Here is a 17921-nt window from a genome sequence, read left to right on the forward strand (position 1 = left end):
CCATCTTGGGATTTTTTTTCCGTTTTTTTTTCCTGGTTTATTTTTCCTGGTTTTTCCTGTTTTTTCCTGCGTTTTTTCTGGTCCATCTTGTGGGGGTTTTTTGGGATTCTTCTTGCCCATCTTGAGGTTTTTTTCCTGGTTTTCTGTGGGTGTTTTCTGCCGTTTTTCTTGCCCATCTTGGGGTTTTTTTCTGGGTATTCTCGCCCATGTTTGGTTTTTTTCCTTGGTTTTTTCTGGGCTTTTCTTGCCCATCTTGGTTTTTTTTTCCTGGTTTTTTCTTGCCCATCTTGGGGTTTTTAGCTTTTTTTCCCGGGTTTGCTCTTGCCCCTCTTGAGATTTTTTCCCTGGGATTGTTCTGGGTTTTTTCTTGATTTTTTTCTTCCCCATCTTGCAGTTTTTTTCCTGGATTTTTGTGGGGTTTCTTTGTTGCCCATTTTGGGGTTTTTTCTGCTTTTATCTGGGTTTTTCTTGCCCATCTTGGGTTTTTTTACTGGGTTTTTTGGGCCTTTTCTAGCCGATCTTGGAGTATTTTTCTGGGTTTTTACTTGGCCGGGACCAAAAAAAAAAAAGCAGCCAGGGTGGAAGGCAGCTGGGGATTTTTTATTCTCAATTTAACAATGAGTTGCAAAACCTGAAAAGCAAAAGTCATATACACAAGGTTAAATCCAGTCAGCATGCGCTCACACACGCAGAGACGAGCAGACAGACACAGCCACGTGCTCTCACACACACTCCTTCTTACACGCTCACTGTGGCCCTTCTCTGAGATGCTGAAGAAGGTGCTTTGACACATCTTCTGGCTGCCGGTCCTTGAGCTAAATGGCAGATCCTGGGGAAATCAGCAGCCTCGGCGACCTGTGAGACAACAGGAAGGGTCAACAAGTGGCTATCTGACAGCTAGGACTTGTCCCCACTCTGGACTGATGAATTTTCTACCCAAAATCCCACAAAAGACAGATGAACAGTAAAGTTGTTATAACTGTTCTACCTAACTGTGACTATGTGCCAGGGCAGGGCAGCTCCGATCATAAGTGGTACAGTCTACACACAATATAAGCTGACGCATACAGTGCAAGTGTACACAGAGTGTAAGTACACACAATATAAGGCGACATGCTTACATGCAGTGTAAGTACAGACAATATAAGGCGATGCACTTACATTGCATGTACCTATGCTGGCTTATACTGTACGTACTTATACTGTATGTAAGTACATACAATATAAGCCAACATAGGAACATACAATATAAACCACGACTTAAGAAAACTCTCTGGAAGATTACTTATTGAGCCCTGTATCCTTTGAGAAGATGGAACCTATAGAACTACTGCAGTCACGTGAGGAGGGTGTAAGATGCTCCCTCTAGAAGTTCAAGAAAATGGAAAAAAACCCACTACCAAAGCTGATAGTGAGAAGGAAGATGGATGAGAACATCTTGTCCCTGTGAGACATTCCTGTCTCAAAGAGTAAAAATGTAAAGATGCTGGAATAAGGGATATCCGGCAAGGAATGTGAGTAGAACATGGCACAGAAGAGAGCCGATAAAGCATTGAGATGTAACAAAGGCCTATGCCGTGGAAGACAATGGACACACACACCATAACATAGACACAGATGACATAACACAGAGACAAGTTGCAACTGCTTGGCACTTTCCCTTTAGGGACCCGAGAGTCCTAGCACAAGACGAGCCAGAGGCCAATGAGGCCAAGGGAAAGGAAGCCCTATGACAACAGCACGTGATGATGAAATGCAACTCATTAAAGGAAGTTAGGGCCAAAGCAGTTAGGAGGATGCTCGAGAGGCTCAGCAAGCCTAGAGAAGGAAGCGGACTGCCAGGTGACTGCGGCTACAGCTCCGGACCTGAAGGCAAGCTCCACGGGGGAAAGAGCCGTGACGACTTCAAGTCGAGGAAGGCAGATGACGCAAAGTTCACGAGAATGTGGAGATGGGTAGGAACTGCCCTGCCCGGCAAAGGCTCTGGTGAGGCTGAGGAGAAACCCTCTCCCTTTACTTCCAGGGAGCCTGTCCCACTACAGACCTCTCCGCTAAGCTGACATCAGATTGCCTCCTGTGATAGTAAAGGCTTTTCCCCTTCTCCCAACCACTGGCCCCGACACTTTTGGAAGACAAGCAGACAAAATCCATCCTCGGTCGGACGTGGACGTTGAGACGTTCTCAATGTGTGCGCTTCGGTGCTGCCGCTTCCAAGCTGTGGCTACAAGCCTGCCCAGGGTACCTAAGGCAAAACAGAAAACGTGACTATTGCCCTCAAAAACAGTAATCCCCGGGACTCCTTCGCACCCCCGCCCCAGCTCACCTCAAGTCTTGATTTGACTCCAGAGGCCGCCTGGAAGATACCTGCAAAAAGAAAATGTACACACTTAGCATGCTGCTGCATAACGCTCACCTAGGAATCAGCCCGCCTAAACTCCGAGTCACCTGCCCTCCTCTCTTCCCCGGCATGCCTAGGGCAGCGACAGCACCTGCAAAGAAACAAAGCAGAAAAGCATGCTGAGATACTGTGAAAACACAACCTCCCAACCCTGACAAGTATGCCACACTGCTACCTTAAGCTTGAACCCACCTGGCATGGGCATGCTGGGCTAGGATAGATGGCAAGCAGTCCATCTAAAATAAAAAGAGGAATAATACATACCTAGAGCTGCACCAGAAACTGAGACCTCAGCAATAACAACTGTTTCGGTACCCTACTGAATGCTCACCTTGCCCACTCAGCCTTGACAGCTGCTCTCTGCCTTGACTTCCTAAAAATAAAGACAAAGAGCAGAGCTGCAGCAGCCACAATTTATGCTTCCTCTGCAGAGACAAACAGTGACTGACCTTCACAGGGGAATCCCCTCACCCAGAATGGGGGGCTCTGCCCTGGATTTATCCTTCTGCAACTAAAAGAAAGTTAGGATGAAAGTGAAAGGGCTGCAGGATAACTTATGGGCTCCACGTATCCTGTGTCCATCTACAAATCCCATCTAGAATCCAACTACACATTACAAATTCCAAGTCCCCGAGACTTCTCATATTGCAGCAGGGCAGAACAGCAGCTCCAGCACAAATGTGTGCAGACACCCGTGACACAGGACAGACAAGACGTGACAAACACTGGGGACACAACAGGAACGGAAATCTCTTAGCAAGGAAAATGGCTGCAAGGACTGAGAGAATGCAAAAGAAGAAGAGTTGAAGCTGATGGCGAGCTGATGAGGCTCAGAGAACCCTGGAGGAAGAAGATGCAAACAGAATGATTTATTCCAAAAACTGCAAAGATGGATGCCCGAGAATCCTACAGTCAGAATCCTCTCCCTAACCTCACATCCTTACAAGTCCTACTCTGCTATAATGGATCATTGCGCAGCATGGCTGTCCGTACAGCTCAGAACAAGACATGACAAGACATTTGACTGGACGCTTCTAAAGAGAGATGCATTTCTGATGCCTGTGTGAGCTCCCCAGTCAAAAGATCTATGGCATGGGTGCCAGGGCGAGGAACGCTGAGATCACGGATGCTAGGAAAGGTTTCTGAGAGGCCCCTCACAGGGCTAAGATAAGAGACATGAGATATCCAGGAAAACACACAATACACAAGTGACACAAGACACACCAGGACTGCTCTGGCCTGCTGCGCACCTCAGCACTGTGACCAAAAGGGAGACTTTGCTTTTATGGGGCCTAAGGGGCAACATCTTGGCTAACCTCATTGCCAGAGCCAACTCAGACCCCCACCTCAGGGAGTCCTGACAAAGCACCCCACGTTCATCCCCTCTGAGGGTTGCAGCCCTCTGCTTATCTCTCAGACATCAGGGGATGCCTGTGTCAGGTGCAAAGAAAGGCCACCTCGTCACCTGGTAAGGTCCTGCTGGCACCGGGCTGGTGTCTCTCAGACAGCTAGATTAAAGAGAACCAAACATCAGTGCCTGACCTTGGCACCGCTTCGGCCAAAACCCCACCAGTCTGCTACTCACCATGCTCCTAGGAATGCCCAGCACCTCCTAACCCTGACCCTCTGCCATGGATGCAATGCATCCACACCTGAAAGAAAGTTAGAACATATGTCACGCACCTCCACAATAACTTTAACTTTCAAGCTGGAAACACCTTATGTAAACCTAGGAATAGCACCTAGTGCCCAAGTAGAGCCCACATTCAAATTTCAACTCCCCAGGCTTGTCCCATTGCAGCACGCCATGCGGCAGGGCAGAACAGCTCCGGCACAAATACCTGCAGACACCCGTGACACAGAACGTGACAAACAGGGGGACACCAAACACAACACATCATGCTTGTGGTGAGGACCTCGAGGGAAGAGGGCAAAAGGGACCCCAAAGACACACTAGGGAACACAGCACACCAGACAACAGGACACAGACCGGAGCTGTTCTGCACTGCCCGCCTGAAAGCTGCCATCAAAAGAAGAGCCTCTCCCTTTAGCTGTCCTAACAGGCCCTTGAAGAAGAATGCTTTTCCCTCTGCTGCTTTTTAACTCTGCCCCAAGAACTCCCAACCTGCTACACTCCCATCTCCAGGCCATGGCCCCCAACTTATCTTTTGGATGATTGGTGAGGGGAATCCACGCTGCACCTGAAATGAGTCTGCCTCGGAGGGCTCTGTGATGGCCTGTTAGCCTCCCGGTCAGCTACAATAAAGAAAACCAAAACCAAAGTATGAGTTCAGACTTATGTGGGCCAAATCCCAGCAAGGCAGCTACTTGCCCTTTCCTGAGCGTGCCTGGCTCCCTCAGGCTCCAGCTTCATCCTGATTCCAAGGATGTGGCCTTCCATAGGAGTGGCACCTGGGTTAGAGAAAGGCAAAGTTAAATGGCATTGCTGTGACTGCAGTGGATGACCTTGTGTGCTCTAAGACATGGCAATGCCTCTGCTAGGCTTCTGAACAGCCTTGTGTTGGGGGGGCCCTCAAATAAACAAATAAACACCCTTTCTCACCCTGCTGCCTGCAAACCCCCTCCCAAGAACTCCTTACTGGATACCTGATCACCCTCCCTCTCCCAGTCACCATCCTCAATCACCTGAAGCCTCAATCTCAAACATCATCCTTGACACTGGGCAGATCCCTCTTGTGACACGATCAATCTGCTGAAAAATTGTTGTGCTTCAGAGCTGAGCAATAACAACCACTTCTCTCTGCTGCTCACCTTGGCTGCTGGTATCCAGAGTTACTTCCTAAAAAGAAAGACAAAGAACAGAGCTGTAACACAGTCACCATACACACTTCTGCTGCAGAGACAAATGGGGCCTCACCTGCTCGGGGCAATCCCCTCACCCGGGATGGGGCCCCCTGGCACAGATTTAATCCATCTGATTCTGGAAAAAAAGTTAGGACAAGAGTCACACTGTTGCAGGATAACTGAAGAGCTCCAGATATGATGTGTCCATCTACAAATCCCATCTAGAGTCCAACTACACCCCACATTACAAATTCCAAGTCCCCAGGACTTCTCCTATTGCACCAGGCTGTGCGGCAGGGCAGAGCAGCCCCGGCACAAATGTGTGCAGACACCCGTGACACAGGACAGACAGGACAGGACAGGACAGACAACGGGGACACAACAGGAACAGACATCTCTTGGCAAGGAAAATGGCTGCAAGGACTGAGAGAATGCAAAAGGAGATGACTGAGTTCAAACTGACGGTCAGCTGATGAGGCTCAGAGAACCCTGGAGGAAGAAGATGCTAACTGAAGGATTTATTCCAAGAACAGCAAAGATCGATGCCTAGGAATCCTATGGTCAGAATCCTCTGCCTGCCCTCACATTCTTACAAGTCCTAATCCACCATAATGGATCCAGGTGGGGCATAGCTGTCCGGACAGCTCAGAACAAGACCTGACAAAACACCTGACTAGATGCTTCCAAAGACAGAAGAGAGTCTGATGCCTGTCTGAGCTCCCCAGTCAAAAGTTCTATGGCCCGGGTGCCAGGCCAAGGAATGCAGAGATCACAGATGCTAACAAGGATGCCAAGGTTTCTGACAGGCCCCCCTAAGGTAAAAGGCATACAAAAACAACACATAATGCACAACAGACAAAGGACACGAGACACACCGGGACTGCTCTGCCCTGCGCTCCTCAGCACTGTGATCAAAAGTGAGACGTGGCTTTTATGGGGCCTAAGGGGCCACCTCATGAACACCCCCCCCCCTCCAAATTGCACTCAAAAACCCCTCCCAGTAATTCCCAAACCAGCACCATGCCTTCATCCCCTCTGTGGGTCACAGCCCTCTACTTATCTCTCAGACATCTGGGGATGCTGGTCCCTGTCAGGTGCAAAAAAAGGCCACCTCGTCACCTGGGAAGGTCCTGCTGCCACCGGGCTGGTGTCTCTCAGACAGCTAGATAAAAGAGAACCAAACATCAGTGCCTGATCTTGGCACCGCATCGGCCAAAACCCCACCACTCTGCTACTCACCCGCTCCTAAGAAGGCCCGGCACCTCCTAACCCTGACCCTCTGCCACACATGGAATGCATCTGCACCTGAAAGAAAGTTAGAACATATGTCAAACACCACCAGGGTAACTCACAAGCTGCAAACACCTTATGTCAATCTAGGAACAGCATCCAGAGCCCAAGTACACCCCACATTACAAATTCCCACTCCCTATGGTTTGTCCTACTGCAGCAGGCCATGGGCAGGGCAGAACAGCTCCGGCACAAATGTGTGTACACACCCGTGACAGAGAACGTGACAAACAGGGGGGACAAGAAACACGACACATCATGCTTGTGGTGAGGGTCTCGAGGGGAGAAGGCAAAAGGGACCCCAAAGACACACCAGGTAACACGGCACACGAGACAACACCAGACAGACCAGAGCTGTTCTGCACTGCCCGCCTGACATCTGCCATCAAAAGTAGAGCCTCTCCCTTTACCTGTCCTAAGAGGCCCTTGGAGAAGATTGCTTTTCCCACTGCCAATTTTTAAATCTGGCGCAAGAACTCCCAACCTGATACTCTCCCATCTCCAGGCCGTGGCCCCCGACTTATCTTTTGGATGATTGGCGATGTGGATCCACGTTGCACCTGAAATGAGTCTGCCTCGGAGGGCTCTGTGATGGCCTGTGAGCCTCTCGGTCAGCTGCAATAAAGAAAACCAAAACCAAAGTATGAGTTCAGACTTATGTGGGCCAAATCCCACACAGGCAGCTACTTGCCCTTTCCTGAGCGTGCCTGGCTCCCTCAGGCTCCAGCTTCATCCTGATTCCAAGGCGGTGGCCTTTATTAGGAGTGGCACCTGGGTTAGAGAAAGGCAAAGTTAAATGGCATTGCTGTGACTGCAGTGGATGACCTTGTGTGCTGTAAGACATGGCAATGCCTCTGCTAGGCTTCTGAACAGCCTTGTGGGGGGGGGAGCCCTCAAATAAACAAATAAACACCCTTTCTCACCCTGCTGCCTGCAAACCCCCTCCCAAGAACTCCTAACTGGATACCTGAACACCCTCCCTCTCCCAGTCACAATCCTCAATCACCTGAAGCCTCAATCTCAAACATCATCCTTGACACTGGGCAGATCCCTCTTGTGACACGATCAATCTGCTGAAAAATTGTTGTGCTTCAGAGCTGAGCAATAACAACCACTTCTCTCCGCTGCCCACCTTGGCTGCTGGAATCCAGATTTATTTCCTAAAAAGAAAGACAAAGAACAGAGCTGTAACACAGTCACCATACACACTTCTGCTGCAGAGACAAATGGGGCCTCACCTGCTCGGGGCAATCCCCTCACCCGGGATGGGGCCCCCTGGCACAGATTTAATCCATCTGATTCTGGAAAAAAAGTTAGGACAAGAGTCACACTGTTGCAGGATAACTGAAGAGCTCCAGATATGATGTGTCCATCTACAAATCCCATCTAGAGTCCAACTACACCCCACATTACAAATTCCAAGTCCCCAGGACTTCTCCTATTGCACCAGGCTGTGCGGCAGGGCAGAGCAGCCCCGGCACAAATGTGTGCAGACACCCGTGACACAGGACAGACAGGACAGGACAGGACAGACAACGGGGACACAACAGGAACAGACATCTCTTGGCAAGGAAAATGGCTGCAAGGACTGAGAGAATGCAAAAGGAGATGACTGAGTTCAAACTGACGGTCAGCTGATGAGGCTCAGAGAACCCTGGAGGAAGAAGATGCTAACTGAAGGATTTATTCCAAGAACAGCAAAGATCGATGCCTAGGAATCCTATGGTCAGAATCCTCTGCCTGCCCTCACATTCTTACAAGTCCTAATCCACCATAATGGATCCAGGTGGGGCATAGCTGTCCGGACAGCTCAGAACAAGACCTGACAAGACACCTGACTGGATGCTTCCAAAGACAGAAGAGAGTCTGATGCCTGTCTGAGCTCCCCAGTCAAAAGTTCTATGGCCCGGGTGCCAGGCCAAGGAATGCAGAGATCACAGATGCTAACAAGGATGCCAAGGTTTCTGACAGGCCCCCCTAAGGTAAAAGGCATACAAAAACAACACATAATGCACAACAGACAAAGGACATGAGACACACCGGGACTGCTCTGCCCTGCACACCTCAGCACTGCGATCAAAAGTGAGACTTTGCTTTTATGGGGCCTAAGGGGCCACTTCATGAACACCCCCCCCCCTCCAAATTGCACTCAAAAACCCCTCCCAGTCATTCCCAAACCAGCACCATGCCTTCATCCCCTCTGTGGGTCACAGCCCTCTACTTATCTCTCAGACATCTGGGGATGCCGGTCCCTGTCAGGTGCAAAGAAAGGCCACCTCGTCAGCTGGGAAGGTCCTGCTGGCACTGGGCTGGTGTCTCTCAGACAGCTAGATTAAAGAGAACCAAACATCAGTGCCTGACCTTGGCACCGCATCGGCCAAAACCCCACCACTCTGCTACTCACCGCGCTCCTAAGAAGGCCCGGCACCTCCTAACCCTGACCCTCTGCCACACATGGAATGCATCTGCACCTGAAAGAAAGTTAGAACTTATGTCAAACAAAACCAGGGTAACTCACAAGCTGCAAACACCTTATGTCAATCTAGGAAGAGCATCTAGAGCCCAAGTACAGCCCACATTACAAATTTCAACTCCCCAAGGCTTGTCCTACTGCAGCAGGCCATGGGCAGGGCAGAACAGCTCCGGCACAAATGTGTGTACACACCCGTGACAGAGAACGTGACAAACAGGGGGGACAAGAAACACGACACATCATGCTTGTGGTGAGGGTCTCGAGGGGAGAAGGCAAAAGGGACCCCAAAGACACACCAGGTAACACGGCACACGAGACAACACCAGACAGACCAGAGCTGTTCTGCACTGCCCGCCTGACATCTGCCATCAAAAGTAGAGCCTCTCCCTTTACCTGTCCTAAGAGGCCCTTGGAGAAGATTGCTTTTCCCACTGCCAATTTTTAAATCTGGCGCAAGAACTCCCAACCTGATACTCTCCCATCTCCAGGCCGTGGCCCCCGACTTATCTTTTGGATGATTGGCGATGTGGATCCACGTTGCACCTGAAATGAGTCTGCCTCGGAGGGCTCTGTGATGGCCTGTGAGCCTCTCGGTCAGCTGCAATAAAGAAAACCAAAACCAAAGTATGAGTTCAGACTTATGTGGGCCAAATCCCACACAGGCAGCTACTTGCCCTTTCCTGAGCGTGCCTGGCTCCCTCAGGCTCCAGCTTCATCCTGATTCCAAGGCGGTGGCCTTTATTAGGAGTGGCACCTGGGTTAGAGAAAGGCAAAGTTAAATGGCATTGCTGTGACTGCAGTGGATGACCTTGTGTGCTGTAAGACATGGCAATGCCTCTGCTAGGCTTCTGAACAGCCTTGTGGGGGGGGGAGCCCTCAAATAAACAAATAAACACCCTTTCTCACCCTGCTGCCTGCAAACCCCCTCCCAAGAACTCCTAACTGGATACCTGAACACCCTCCCTCTCCCAGTCACAATCCTCAATCACCTGAAGCCTCAATCTCAAACATCATCCTTGACACTGGGCAGATCCCTCTTGTGACACGATCAATCTGCTGAAAAATTGTTGTGCTTCAGAGCTGAGCAATAACAACCACTTCTCTCCGCTGCCCACCTTGGCTGCTGGAATCCAGATTTATTTCCTAAAAAGAAAGACAAAGAACAGAGCTGTAACACAGTCACCATACACACTTCTGCTGCAGAGACAAATGGGGCCTCACCTGCTCGGGGCAATCCCCTCACCCGGGATGGGGCCCCCTGGCACAGATTTAATCCATCTGATTCTGGAAAAAAAGTTAGGACAAGAGTCACACTGTTGCAGGATAACTGAAGAGCTCCAGATATGATGTGTCCATCTACAAATCCCATCTAGAGTCCAACTACACCCCACATTACAAATGCCAAGTCCCCAGGACTTCTCCTATTGCACCAGGCTGTGCGGCAGGGCAGAGCAGCCCCGGCACAAATGTGTGCAGACACCCGTGACACAGGACAGACAGGACAGGACAGGACAGACAACGGGGACACAACAGGAACAGACATCTCTTGGCAAGGAAAATGGCTGCAAGGACTGAGAGAATGCAAAAGGAGATGACTGAGTTCAAACTGACGGTCAGCTGATGAGGCTCAGAGAACCCTGGAGGAAGAAGATGCTAACTGAAGGATTTATTCCAAGAACAGCAAAGATCGATGCCTAGGAATCCTATGGTCAGAATCCTCTGCCTGCCCTCACATTCTTACAAGTCCTAATCCACCATAATGGATCCAGGTGGGGCATAGCTGTCCGGACAGCTCAGAACAAGACCTGACAAGACACCTGACTGGATGCTTCCAAAGACAGAAGAGAGTCTGATGCCTGTCTGAGCTCCCCAGTCAAAAGTTCTATGGCCCGGGTGCCAGGCCAAGGAATGCAGAGATCACAGATGCTAACAAGGATGCCAAGGTTTCTGACAGGCCCCCCTAAGGTAAAAGGCATACAAAAACAACACATAATGCACAACAGACAAAGGACACGAGACACACCGGGACTGCTCTGCCCTGCACACCTCAGCACTGCGATCAAAAGTGAGACTTTGCTTTTATGGGGCCTAAGGGGCCACTTCATGAACACCCCCCCCCCTCCAAATTGCACTCAAAAACCCCTCCCAGTCATTCCCAAACCAGCACCATGCCTTCATCCCCTCTGTGGGTCACAGCCCTCTACTTATCTCTCAGACATCTGGGGATGCCGGTCCCTGTCAGGTGCAAAGAAAGGCCACCTCGTCAGCTGGGAAGGTCCTGCTGGCACTGGGCTGGTGTCTCTCAGACAGCTAGATTAAAGAGAACCAAACATCAGTGCCTGACCTTGGCACCGCATCGGCCAAAACCCCACCACTCTGCTACTCACCGCGCTCCTAAGAAGGCCCGGCACCTCCTAACCCTGACCCTCTGCCACACATGGAATGCATCTGCACCTGAAAGAAAGTTAGAACTTATGTCAAACAAAACCAGGGTAACTCACAAGCTGCAAACACCTTATGTCAATCTAGGAAGAGCATCTAGAGCCCAAGTACAGCCCACATTACAAATTTCAACTCCCCAAGGCTTGTCCTACTGCAGGAGGCCATGGGCAGGGCAGAACAGTCCGGCACAAATACCCGCAGACACCCGTGACACAGAACGTGACAAACAGGGGGACATGAAACACGACACATCATGCTTGTGGTGAGGGCCTCGAGGGAAGAGGGCAAAAGGGACCCCAAAGACACACTAGGGAACATGGCACAGACTGGAGCTGTTCAGCACTGCCCACCTGAAAGCTGCCATCAAAAGTAGAGCCTCTCCCTTTACCTGTCCTAAGAGGCCCTTGGAGAAGATTGCTTTTCCCACTGCCAATTTTTAAATCTGGCGCAAGAACTCCCAACCTGATACTCTCCCATCTCCAGGCCGTGGCCCCCGACTTATCTTTTGGATGATCGGCGATGTGGATCCACGTTGCACCTGAAATGAGTCTGCCTCGGAGGGCTCTGTGATGGCCTGTGAGCCTCTTGGTCAGCTACAATAAAGAAAACCAAAACCAAAGTGTGAGTCCAGAGTTATGTGGGCCAAATCCCACACAGGCCCTTTCCTGAGTGTGCCTGGCTCCTTCAGGCTCCAGCTTCATCCTGATTCCAAGGCTGTGGCCTTCCTTAGGAGTGGCACCTGGGTTAGAGAAAGGCAAAGTTAAATGGCATTCCTGTGAGTGCAGTGGAGGACCTTGTGTGCTGTAAGACATGGGAATGCCTCTGCTAGGCTTCTGAACAGCCTTGTGGGGGGGGGCCCTCAAATAAACAAATAAACACCCTTTCTCACCCTGCTGCCTGCAAACCCCCTCCCAAGAACTCCTAAACTGGATACCTACTCACCCTCCCTCTCCCAGTCACAATCCTCAACTCACCTGAAGCCTCAATCTCAAACATCATCCTTGACACTGGGCAGATCTCTCTTGTGACACGATGAATCTCCTGAAAAATTGTTGTGCTTGAGAGCTGAGCAATAACAACCACTCCTCCCCGCTGCCCACCTTGACTGCTGGCATCCAGATTGACCTCCTAAAAAGAAAGACAAAGAACAGAGCTGTAACACAGCCACCATACACACTTCTGCTGCAGAGACAAATGGGCCTCACCTGCTCGGGGCAATCCCCTCACCCGGGATGGGGCCCTCTGGCACAGATTTAATCCATCTCAATCTGAAAAAAAAGGTAGGACAAGAGTCACACTGTTGCAGGATAACTGAGGAGCTCCAGATATGATGTGTCCATCGACAAATCCCATCTAGAGTCCAACTACACCCCACATTACAAATTCCAAGTCCCCAGGACTTCTCCTATCGCACCAGGCTGTGTGGCAGGGCAGAGCAGCTCCAGCACATACGTGTGCTGACACCCGTGACACAGGACAGACAGGACAGGACAGACAACGGGGACACAACAGGAACAGAAATCTCTTGGCAAGGAAAATGGCTGCAAGGACTGAGAGAATGCAAAGGGAGATGACCGAGCTGAGACCGATGGTGAGCTGATGAGGCTCAGAAAACCCTGGAGGAAGAAGATGCTAATTGAATGCAGTTGTTGGAATAAATTAAAGTTGGATGCCTAGGAAACCTACAGTCAAAACCCTCTACCTAACCTCGTAATATTACAAGTCCTAATCCACCATAAGGGATCCAGGTGGGGCATAGCTGTCCGGACAGCTCAGAACAAGACCTGACAAGACACCTGACTGGATGCTTCCAAAGAGAGAAGAGAGTCTGATGCATGTCTGAGCTCCCGAGTCAAAAGTTCTGTCGCCCGGGTGCCAGGCCAAGGAATGCAGAGATCACAGATGCTAACAAGGATGCCAAGGTTTCTGACAGGCCCCCCTAAGATAAAGATATGGGATACACAAAAAACACATAATGCACAACAGACAAAGGACACGAGACACCCCGGGACTGCTCTGCCCTGCACACCTCAGCACTGCGATCAAAAGTGAGACGTGGCTTTTATGGGGCTTAAGGGGCCACCTCATGAACACCCCCCCCCCTCCAAATTGCACTCAAAAACCCCTCCCAGTCATTCCCAAACCAGCACCATGCCTTCATCCCCTCTGTGGGTCACAGCCCTCTACTTATCTCTCAGACATCTGGGGATGCTGGTCCCTGTCACGTGCATAGAAAGGCCACCTCGTCACCTGGGAAGGTCCTGCTGGCACCGGGCTGGTGTCTCTCAGACAGCTAGATTAAAAAGAACCAAACATCAGTGCCTGATCTTGGCACCACTTCGGCCAAAACCCCACCACTCTGCTACTCACCGCACTCCTAAGAAGGCCCGGCACCTCCTAACCCTGACCCTCTGCCACACATGGAATGCATCTGCACCTGAAAGAAAGTTAGAACATATGTCAAACACCACCAGGGTAACTCACAAGCTGCAAACACCTTATGTCAATCTAGGAACAGCATCTAGAGCCCAAGTACAGCCCACATGACAAATTTCAACTCCCCAAGGCTTGTCCTACTGCAGCAGGCCATGGGCAGGGCAGAACAGCTCCGGCACAAATGTGTGCACACACCCGTGACACAGAACGTGACAAACAGGGGGACATGAAACACGACACATCATGCTTGTGGTGAGGGCCTCGAGGGAAGAGGGCAAAAGGGACCCCAAAGACACACTAGGGAACACAGCACACCGGACAACACGACGCACACCGGAGCTGTTCTGCACTGCCCGCCTGACATCTGCCATCAAAAGTAGAGCCTCTCCCTTTAGCTGTCCTAATAGGCCCTTGGAGAAGATTGCTTTCTCCTCTGCTCATTTTTAAATCTGTCCCAGGGATTCCCAACCTGCTACTCTACCATCTCCAGGCCGTGGCCCCAAACTTATCTTTTGGATGATCAGTGAGGGGAATCCACGTTGCACCTGAAATGAGTCTGCCTCGGAGGGCTCTGTGATGGCCTGTGAGCCTCTCGGTCACCTCCAATAAAGAAAACCAAAACCAAAGTGTGAGTCCAGAGTTATGTGGGCCAAATCCCACACAGGCAGCTACTTGCCCTTTCCTGAGCGTGCCTGGCTCCTTCAGGCTCCAGTTTCATCCTGATTCCAAGGCTGTGGCCTTCATTAGGGGTGGCACCTGGGTTAGAGAAAGGCAAAGTTAAATGGCATTGCTGTGAGTACAGTGGATGACCTTGTGTGCTGCAAGACATGGGAATGCCTCTGCTAGGCTTCTGAACAGCCTTGTGGGGGGGGGGGGGGGGGCCTCAAATAAACAAATAAACACCCTTTCTCACCCTGCTGCCTGCAAACCCCCTCCCAATAACTCCTAAACTGGATACCTGAACACTCTCCCTCTCCCAGTCACAATCCTCAACTCATCAGAAGCCTGAGTCTCAAACATCATCTTGGACACTGGGCAGATCCCTCTGAAGACATGATGAATCTGCTGAGAATCTGTTGTGCTTGACACAGCTTGGAATTTCAGGGAGTCTCACTCCTCCATTAAAGAAAAAAAAAACACAAAAAAAAAACAATAACAACAACAACAACAAAAAACTAAACCAGAAAACAAAAATAAAAAAACCCAAAACACCTAAATCCCCACAAAAAAAAAAAAAAATACAGAAACTACCAAAAAATCAAAGAAAGCAATGAAAACCAACCAAAAACCCCAAAAAGAAAACCTAAGAAACAAAAAATTCCACCAAAAAAAAATCCAACCAAAAAAAAAAAAAACAGTGCAAAACCAAAAATTTCAAAGGCACTTTACCACCCCTAAACACAAAACCCAAAATCACAAACCTAAATATTCCCTGTGTTCTATGCTGTTTTCTTCACAGAATCTTCCAAGCCTCTGTGCTTTAGATGCCCAGAAACACCTGCTGAAAATAAGCTGAGACGAGCTGAAAGAGCCTCTTCCCTGAAATGAGAGAAGAGCTCTTACCCCAGCACATCCCCGAGAGGGAATGAAGCCCCTCAGCCACGGCTGGGGTTAATATACCCCTGATGGTGCCCGCCTCTCGTTCCCATGGCACCCAGGAAAAGGGAGGGGGCGAATCCCACCAAGCCCTCAGAGCAGCTGCAGCTGTTTAGCTCCTCTGACTCACATTCAAGGGCAGTAAAGGGCTTGTTATAGAAGAAAAGTCTTCAGAAAAGTAACCGTGCTTTCTTTTTTGCAACAACTACTTGGAGCAGAAGAACAGAAAACTGGCAAGATATAAAACTTTGTGGTAAGGTTACATAGCTGGATAAATTGGGTGATTGGGTAATTTGCTGTTACCTTACATAATTATTCTGTGTTTAACAAAAGCCATCTAATAAATTCACACCCAAAACTCCAGCAGCCCAGCTGGCCCTACCAAATCTCTATGTTTATGCATACAGTAAACAAAACCAAAATTCCAGTAATACCTATGAGAACTCTGTGAAAGAAACCTATTGAAATTGATCCTACCTCAAATACAAAACAACCCATCCAAAGTTAGCTTCACTCAAAAAACAATTTACACAGAGTTAATAATACCAAGAAATAAAACAACACACCATATATCACCAATGAATATAACAGTGAAGAAAAAAAACCACTTTTTTTTTTGTTTTTTAAACTAACTTCTTTTATTAGCTAGAACAAAAGATTTTGCCAGGACTGTAACAACAACTTCTCCTTCTGAAATGTCCCTTCTTCTTCCCAAACTCCTTACAACTTCTGAATTTACATCCAAGCAAAAAGCAAAATTCGTGCACTTGTGCATTCGATGCTCCTGTCAGATTCTCTGTTTCCCTCCACATCTTCTTACACTTTCAGTCTTCACGCTGTCCTGCCGTGATGAGTTTGACGGAAGAATTGGTAAACGTTAAGAGAGGATTTCCCTGCCTCCCTCCCCAGAGCTGGTTTCCTTAGCGCATTTCACTCAATCCCAAGCCGGCAACGATGCACGCTCACCTCAAGGCTCACAGCTGCTCGGCTAAACTCGGCTCTAGTCGGCTAAACTCGGGCATTGTCATCTGCATTCGGCTGGACTCGACCCTTCGGCACGGCTCGGCTCCCTTCGGCCGGACTCGGAGCTGTTCTGTGCGCTCGGGGCGCCTCGGCTCGCTTCGGCCGAACTCGGAGCCGATCAGTGCGCTCAGCGCGGCTCGGCTCGCTTCGGCAGAACTCGGAGCCGCTCTGTGCGCTCGGCGCGGCTCGCCTCGCTTCGGCCGAACTCGGAGCCGCTCTCTGCGCTCGGGGCGCCTCGGCTCACTTCGGCAGAACTCGGAGCCGCTCTGTACGATCGGCGCGGCTCGGCTCGCCTCGCTTCGGCCGAACTCGGAGCCGCTCTGTGCGCTCGGTGCGGCTCGGCTCGCCTCGCTTCGGCCGAACTCGGAGCCGCTCTGTGCGCTCGGCGCGGCTCGGCTCGCCTCGCTTCGGCCGAACTCGGAGCCGCTCAGTGCGCGCGGCTCGGCTCGCCTCGCTTCGGCCGAACTCGGAGCCGCTCAGTGCGCTCGGCGCGGCTCGGCTTCATTCGGCCGAACTCGGAGCCGCTCTCTGCGCTCGGCAAGGCTCGGCTTCATTCGGCCGAACTCGGAGCCGCTCTCTGCGCTCGGCGCGGCCCGGCTCGCTTCGGCCCAACTCGGAGCCGCTCTGTACGTTCGGCGCGGCTCGGCTCGGCTCGGCTCCCTGACGGCGGGCAAGCGGCGCCGCCTCACGTTAAACTCGCCCGGCTCGGGGCTCTCCTGCTGCCGCGTCCCGCGGGCGGCCCGGCCATCGCACGGACACGATCGGGAGCGCGGCGTTGCACAGGAGCTCATTGGGCTGTGACCGCACTCGCGCTAATTAGCGCGCACGAGAGCAGCGGGCTCGGTTCGGCTGAGCTCGGCTCGGTTCACGCAGCCTCGCAAGCCTGGCCTCGGTTCGCTCGAGGCCGTCAGACTCCGCCAGTCTCGCCTTGGTTCGGCTGAGCTCGTTCCATTAGGCCGGAGGAGGCGTCGTTCGCTCGTGTTTTTTACAAATATCTTTCCATATTGACTGTATATTTCTATATTTAGTTTTATACTTCTATAATACTTCCATTATTTCAAATAAAAACCCCGTCTCTAACCAAATAAATAAAAAAACCCCTTCTTTTAAAGGATATTGAAATATTTTTTATTTATACTTTGTATAATTATACATTCATATTTTAATTTATCGTTTCTTTGGATGTATTACATTAATAATGATATATTATATATATAAAATTTTAAAATAGATTTAAATTATTATTTAAATTATGTATAATATCTACTGCTACAACTAATTTTTTCTTATATTTTTAATTTTTATATTTATCTGTATGTATTTATTATATATTTCTAAACTTAGATTTCTACCTTTATATTATTTGTATTTATAATTTTTACTATCAAAACCCTGCCTATTGACCAATAAAGAAAACCCGCTTTATTTAAGTATTTTAAAAATATTTTCATGCTTATA

The 17921-nt window shown here is 50.0% G+C and overlaps 1 long non-coding RNA gene across 1 annotated transcript; it reads right to left on the minus strand.

Moving 5' to 3' along the window:
* Positions 1 to 2361: 2361 nt before the first annotated feature.
* Positions 2362 to 2969, minus strand: LOC131090371 (uncharacterized). Its single transcript, XR_009115316.1, has 3 exons — positions 2730 to 2969; positions 2591 to 2634; positions 2362 to 2489 (listed from the first exon to the last, which is right to left on the minus strand). It is a non-coding gene; the product is annotated as an uncharacterized LOC131090371 (long non-coding RNA).
* Positions 2970 to 17921: the final 14952 nt, after the last annotated feature.

The sequence above is a fragment of the Melospiza georgiana genome, chromosome 16, assembly GCF_028018845.1.
Source record: "Melospiza georgiana isolate bMelGeo1 chromosome 16, bMelGeo1.pri, whole genome shotgun sequence".
NCBI lineage: Eukaryota > Metazoa > Chordata > Aves > Passeriformes > Passerellidae > Melospiza > Melospiza georgiana.